Here is a 7,414-nt window from a genome sequence, read left to right on the forward strand (position 1 = left end):
GTTCCAGGATGTATTAAGTATCTGATTTTATGAGCTTCTCTAAGTACCATTTCTCTCATATCTCCAAATTTTGGTACCCAAATCCTTTCAGCCCTATACCGGGTTCCGTCTTCCCGAATATTAAGATGCTTCTCCAATCCTTTGGGTATTTCATCCTTTAAATTTCCCTCTTTTAAAATTCCTTGTTGCACCTCCTTTATTTGAGTAGTAAGTTTATTGTGAATCATTATATTCATAGATTTTACTCGAATAGGTTCTCTGTCCTTCCTGCTCAAGGCGTCGGCTACCACATTTGCCTTCCCCGGGTGGTAACGAATCTCAAAGTCGTAATCATTCAACAATTCAATCCACCTACGCTGCCTCATATTCAGTTGTTTCTGAATAAATATGTGTTGAAGACTTTTGTGGTCGCTATATATAATACTTTTGACCCCATATAAGTAGTGCCTCCAAGTATTTAATGCAAAAACAACCGCGTCTAATTCCAAATCATGTGTCGTATAATTTTGTTCGTGAATCTTCAATTTTCTAGACGCATAAGCAATTACTTTCGTTCGTTGCATTAATACACAACCGAGACCTTGCTTTGAGGCGTCACAATATATCACAAAATCATCATTCCCTTCAGGTAATGACAATATAGGTGCCGTAGTTAACTTTTTCTTCAATAATTGAAACGCTTTCTCTTGTTCATCCTTCCATTCAAATTTCTTCCCTTTATGCGTTAATGCAGTCAAGGGTTTTGCTATTCTGGAAAAGTCTTGGATGAACCTTCTGTAGTAACCAGCTAGTCCTAAAAACTGGTGTATGTGTTTCGGAGTTTTCGGGGTTTCCCACTTTTCAACGGTTTTAATCTTTGCTGGATCCACCTTAATACCTTCTTTGTTCACTATGTGACCGAGGAATTGAACTTCTTCCAACCAAAATGCACACTTTGAAAACTTAGCGTACAGTTTTTCTTTCCTTAACAACTCTAGCACTTTTCTCAAGTGTTCTTCATGCTCTTGATCATTCTTCGAGTAAATAAGTAAGTCATCGATGAAAACAATGACAAACTTGTCAAGATATGTGTGATGCCCCGTACTAAATCATCATGTACGGACCATCAACAACAGGATCATTACAAGGTTAAGTACTATATGCGATTTCAAAAGAAGTTTGCATTCATATAAATAGTGATGTCATAACCAACATCGAATGTTTTACAACCCAAAAGCATGCTTCACTAAGTAGAAGCAAATAATAATTGTAATAAAGTTTGTATGCAAAAGTAAACGTTCATGCGGGACATCTCTAAAGCAGCGGGTTATCTACAGCAAGACTAGTACAACAGCAGAAGCAACCTTAAGCACCTGAGAAAAACATGCTTAAAAACGTCAACACAAAGGTTGGTGAGCTATAGTTTAAGTATAACAGTAATGTAAGTAGGCCACGAGATTTCAGTGCTACAACGAGCGTTTCAAAATAGTAATCCAAATCAGTATGTTTAAGTATATGCTAAACCGTGGGCACTCGGTAACTAACTTAACGTTTAAATAATATATCACCCCCTGAAAGTACACTTGGCAAGTGCGTATGTTTACGAAGTATTAAACACTCGTTAAATGCTAGCGCGACTAGCCCGAGTGGGGATGTCAAACCCTATGGATCCATATCTAAGATTCGCGTTCACGGTTCAAAAACCAATGATTAAACGTTACCGAGCTAAAGGGAATGTTTATGCCGTTGTATAACCCACACATATATAAGTTTAAGTACTCGTGCCTAGTATGTAAAACATAAAATCCGCATGTATTCTCAGTTCCCAAAATAAGTTAAAGTAAAAAGGGAATGCTATAACTCACAGTGATAAAAGCGGTAAAGTCGGTAATGAAAGTACGCAAGTAGTAAGTCGGTCCGAAAGGTCGTCAACAAGCAATACTAGAAAGAAAAGAAAGAAAGAACAAGAGTGTGTGAAAACCAAAATGAGCAAGTGATTTGAATGAGAGGTAAATGGCTAGTATTTATAAGCAAGGAATTTGACAAGGATTGATGACATGGACAAGGGCTAGTATTTATAAGCAAGGAATTTGACAAGGATTGATGACATGGACAAGGGCTAGTATTTATAAGCAAGGAATTTGACAAGGATTGATGACATGGACAAGGGCTAATTAATTGGGTCACTAGCTAGAGTAGAGTGGGCTTGAGCCCAACAAGGTAGAAAGTCCAACAAGACTAACTATTGTGCATAATTAAATTACTATGCGTAATTAAGCATCCAAAAACCCATGTAATTATTATTATAAAATAATAATTAATATTTTACAGTCATAATATTCCGATTATGACAAAAGTTAAACGTGCGCGCAAGTTCGCGGTTTATTCGAAATGTCAAATAACACTAACGGTTATAAAGGCTTCCAATGATCAAGTTATGTATCCTACGTACTCTAAGGCACGTTTTAACATATAAATGGAAGTAAACCACGTAAATCAAGTTTCCAGAGTATAAAGTAACACAGTACGCACAAATACGCAGTTTCGCAAAAACACAAGGCACAAAAGCAAGTCGAAAAAGCCGGGTCGTTACATTACCCACCTGTTAATGGAAATTTCGTCCCGAAATTTGAGGAGTGAAAAAAAAATGGTACCGTAATCGATTAAGAGGGGTGTATCAAAGTTCCGTGAGACCCGTGGGCTCAGAAGTAAGTTATTTACCCTGAAAGGTATTTCGGTGTATGAAAGTAAGAATGGGTACATGCCATTAATTAAGTCTCTTGTCCTAAGAGATCAACAAATCGATTTCGTCTCCGATTAACCTGAGTATGTCATCTGAATGTATATCTACAAAAAGAAAGATGGTGTGTCTAGGCTTACAGGCATCTTCAGTAAGTTGGATGCGTGAAATGCATCATGAATGATTCTAAGCTCATCTAAAACATTGAGCGTGAATGTCGTAATATAAGCTGACGGTAGAATGGAAAACATAGTGATTACAACCATGCGATTTGATGTCAGGATAGCGTTAGCCTCGGATTTTACCAATCTCCTGGTTTCGGAAGGAGGCCATAGGCATAGGAACTCGATATTTAAGAACGTTTCATTTGAATAAGTGAATTGAGATTTTAGCTAAAAGTGATCAATCGGACTTGCAAGCCATAATTATTCATAGTGCCTTCAGAACAGTCTGAACGAACAATGAGGAATATCACCTAGTTTACCATACTGCAGGTGAACCTACCCTTGGATGAAATGAAAGCACAGTTCTGTAATGTAACTTCATCCTTTCAGTTACATGTTGAAGTAGGGTTAACGTTAACTAGAGCAACATACAGTTGCAACCAATGAAGGAAGGAACATATAGAGTATCCACATCAGTGTCGTAAATGTTTTAAGCAGTCCCCTCCCAAGGGATAACAAGATTCATAGGTTCTCAAAGTATCTTATATTACATTTCCGAAGGAAAGTCGCACGAAAGGTGTGGTCTTTGAATCGAGAGTGAACTCTTCAAGTGGTTTGTTCCGAATTTGTCCGTGTACTTAAGGGGTTGTGCGGATGAGAAGATACGTGAACCCTTGGTTCTAACGAATGGTTTACTCCGAGTGAAAAGAATCTCCAAATATGATTCTTGTGTCTCAACATACTGATTCATAGAGATGAGGTTTAAGAGGGCGTTGTGATTTGCCGTGAAGTATTGAGAACAGTAATCCACCTAGTACCTTTCCTACAATAGGGTGGCCAATGAGTGTACCTAAAAAAAATTGATTTATTGGCCCGCGTTTTTGTCATGTTTATCTTTTAAAAGAACATTTTATGGGCGCAAAGATTTTCTCACAAATTTTATAAAACCGCCATCCAAAGTGGCTCAAGGGTTTTTTTTTTTTTTTTTTTTTTAACAAAGATCTTAATAGTAAGTTTCATCTCTAACGGAGGGCGAGAAAAGTGTGATCCATACATGGTGTAGTCTAATATGAAAACCTTTAATAAAATCAACTAAGGGGGTTTTGAAAAACAAAACCTTTAAACGCTTGTTGTGACAACGTAGACGGAACGAAGTTCCTAGTAAATTCAGGAGTAGGTACAACGTGTACCATTTTGCTTAAAACTATTTGACTTAAGTTGAATAACTCGGTAAAGGAGCGGTTTTTAAATATTTTGAAGATATAACTTAGTATCAAAATAAGTAAGTATAAATTTATACATATATGATTTTATAAATCGTTTAAGTGACCGAAAAGTTTTTAGTACTTTCATTGTCTGTAAATCTTGTGACCGAAAAGTTTTTAGCACAAATAAACAACGTGTAATAAAAAAATTGATAAACAAAGTTTTTCGTATTTCAAAGGTTACGAGTTGAAAAATATTGAGTGAAAAAAAAAAAGCTTGGAATCCTCGGGTGACCAGTTACTAGGTAATGAAAACTAATGACATAAATGTAGTTTTGGTAATTATCCGGACACAAGTTTTTGGGCCAAAAATATTTACGTGCGAAGCCGTTGCTAAAAGTGAGGTACGAAGGATAAAGCACGAGGATGAGAAGTTAATTGCTTCTTGAATTTGCAAAGTACCAAACAGGTTATGACTAGTATTAAAGCCGGAATAATGATGGTATTAATACCACTAAATGATAATTCCTTGGAATGAGTCAGGACTTAGAGCCATGTAAGAAAGAGCATTGTTCCAACACGTGTGGTGAAATAAATACATGGGGTAACGTAATAGTTTTGAATGGTTTAAGTGTTAGCGGATGCCCGAAGGCCTTGCATGACGTGGTAGTCAGTGCCTTTATCACATACACATGAATCTTTCGATTTCGACGGTTATAAAGCTTTTAGGATGACTTGGATACGAATAACACGAAAAGTTTTGTATAATACGCAACGAAAGTTTTATAGAAATTGTTTATGGTGACAATGCAAGAGAAGAAACGAAGTTCTTAGTAAATTAAGGTTATGTACAACACGTACCGTTCAAAGTATAATATCTTCTAAATAAAAGATTTGATTTGTAAAAGTGAAAGTAAAGTTTCATATGTATTTGTCAAAAATAAGTAATCATTTACTTTATTTTACATAACGGATACGATTTCAAAAATTTGCATGAATGGCAGATAAAATAAATTTATTTTTATAAAGCTTTGAGAGGATAGCACAGTAAAATAATGTGTGTAAAATTTTGGCAAACAAAATTTTTCATATTTCGGAGGTTACAAGTTGGAAAAGATTGATGAGAATCGAGTAAAAGACTTTTAAAAATTTCGAGTGATATTTGAGGTAATAAAAACCATTAAATTTAGATGAGATTGACAACTATTAGTAGGGCATAAGTTCCTTGACCAAAAATGCCTAAGTGTGAAGCTGTTGCTTATGAGTGAGGTACGAATGGGACAGTATGAGGATGAGGGTTAACCACTCATTAATTTTAGGAAAATTTTAAACTGGTATGACTAATATTGAAGTGAGAAGGATGAGGTTGTGGTTATCATCGAATAAGAAATTCCTCGTAATAAATTAGGATTTAGAGTTGCGTAAGAATGAGTATCAAATGAGATTCTTGGGTAATCCTCAATATAGAATTTGAATTGCTGAAGTGACGGAATACAATTTCCTTTAAGTATCGCTGTGCAAGTTTATCCATTGTATCGGTTTCTTTCATGGCTAGAAAGTGAGCAGTTTTGGCGAGATGGTCAATAATAACCGAGATGATGTCCTATCCGCATACCGTCTCTGGTAGTTAATGATGAATTTCTTCCCATTTCCATTGTGGGATTTCGGGGTGTTGTCATGTAACTAATAAGGTTCCGTTTTCGGGCTACATCTCTCCCCATAATAGTTTCACCATTCTTGCGAGGTATACAAATAAATTTTTCCCATTATAAATAATTCCGCTTTCCTCCTTGAAAGTCAGTTCGTTCCAACTATTTCATCAAAGCTTCCTGGCTCGATGAGTATTAGGTTAAGCTTAAAGTTCATCCCAAATCAAATCGTACTGTACTAATGTGAAAAATTCTATCAATATTTTCGAATAGCGTATGCCTGTACGTAGGTAACTAATCCCTTTTCAACTACTACATTAAAACTTCCAAGTTTGGTTAATACGAGGTCATCTCCAATGACCCACCTGTTAATCTTAAAGTACTACCTTAAATTATTCCTCTATATTCCTTAGTTTACCATTTGCTTGTGTCCTATAGAATACTTAATTCCCATTGTTGTTGATGGTTTACTATTCATGATAATGCTAAGGTTCTTAGATGTAAGGTTTCTATCATTCTAGTATTAAACAACTCCGAAACAATAAAACGTTGTGCCGAAACGTACCCTAACAAGAATCAGGATCCATGCAAGTTTCCATAATGATTTCTTTACCGCAGGTAAGTTTAAAGTTTTTCCTATATGAGAACTTTTTCATTAAATGCCCAGGGTGTCGATATCTATAACAAATTTTCGGGTTATCAATTCTGTAATCAAGGCCCCTCTTGTACAGTATCTGGGCTACGTGGTTATTCCTTCCCTACCCTTAACAGACTATAATGCGTATGCTCAAGTGATCCCTGCCAAAATTTTCTCTGGACCACCTCATATTCCTCATGTAGTAACATTGGAACTTCTGCATGATTTACTTCAATATAATCACGCTGGCCTGGCGTCATTATATTGTACTAAATCGTACGTTCATTCCAATATCACTTCATATTGTCAATGTGACGTGATCACTTCAAGTTCTACTCAATTTTATCTAACGGTGCTTTACCTGTGTTGTCTTAAAATAAAATCTACATAATCAATCTCACGGTTTCTCGGTGTGGATGCGTAAGCTCCATAGGTCATGCATCAATGCCTAAGTGCTCCGAAATTTCTTCAAAATATTCGGGTTCAAGTAACATCGTTAGATTCCTTTCTAGAAATTCAATCTGGGTCTCGTGCCGAGTTGTACGTGTAGCAAGTAGTGATACGATATGTCTCGAGGCAACTCCCAAGTCCGTGGGTATGGCTGAGCATCAGTAGAAGACACTATGACCTCGTTAAAGGGAATGCCTTCCCGACTTCTTCAATGCCTAAATATAGAAGTGTTAGGGACCTAAGTCCAGAAGTGTCGTTAGACCGTCGAGCTGTGGTAAGGAATGAAAGAGTTAAGTGACGGTCACAAAAGCGTACAGGGTATGTGTCAACTGTACAATCTTCTAGATCGCGTGAAGTAATGTTTCGATCTCTGGAACGGTGGAGCAGTAGTAACAGGTCGATTACACTATTAGTTCTTATGGTTAGACGAGTGGGAAAGTAGTTCGGGAAAACATCTGAACTCGGAAGGATGAGTTCTCCAAGTCGGTATAGCGAACAATAGGCATGTAGCAAGAGTGTAATCAGGCATATCAACTACAGCAGCCTAGATCGTTTACGACAGCACTTAACATGGCAATAGTAACAGTATC

The sequence above is a fragment of the Rutidosis leptorrhynchoides genome, chromosome 3 (assembly GCF_046630445.1).
Source record: "Rutidosis leptorrhynchoides isolate AG116_Rl617_1_P2 chromosome 3, CSIRO_AGI_Rlap_v1, whole genome shotgun sequence".
Taxonomy (NCBI): domain Eukaryota; kingdom Viridiplantae; phylum Streptophyta; class Magnoliopsida; order Asterales; family Asteraceae; genus Rutidosis; species Rutidosis leptorrhynchoides.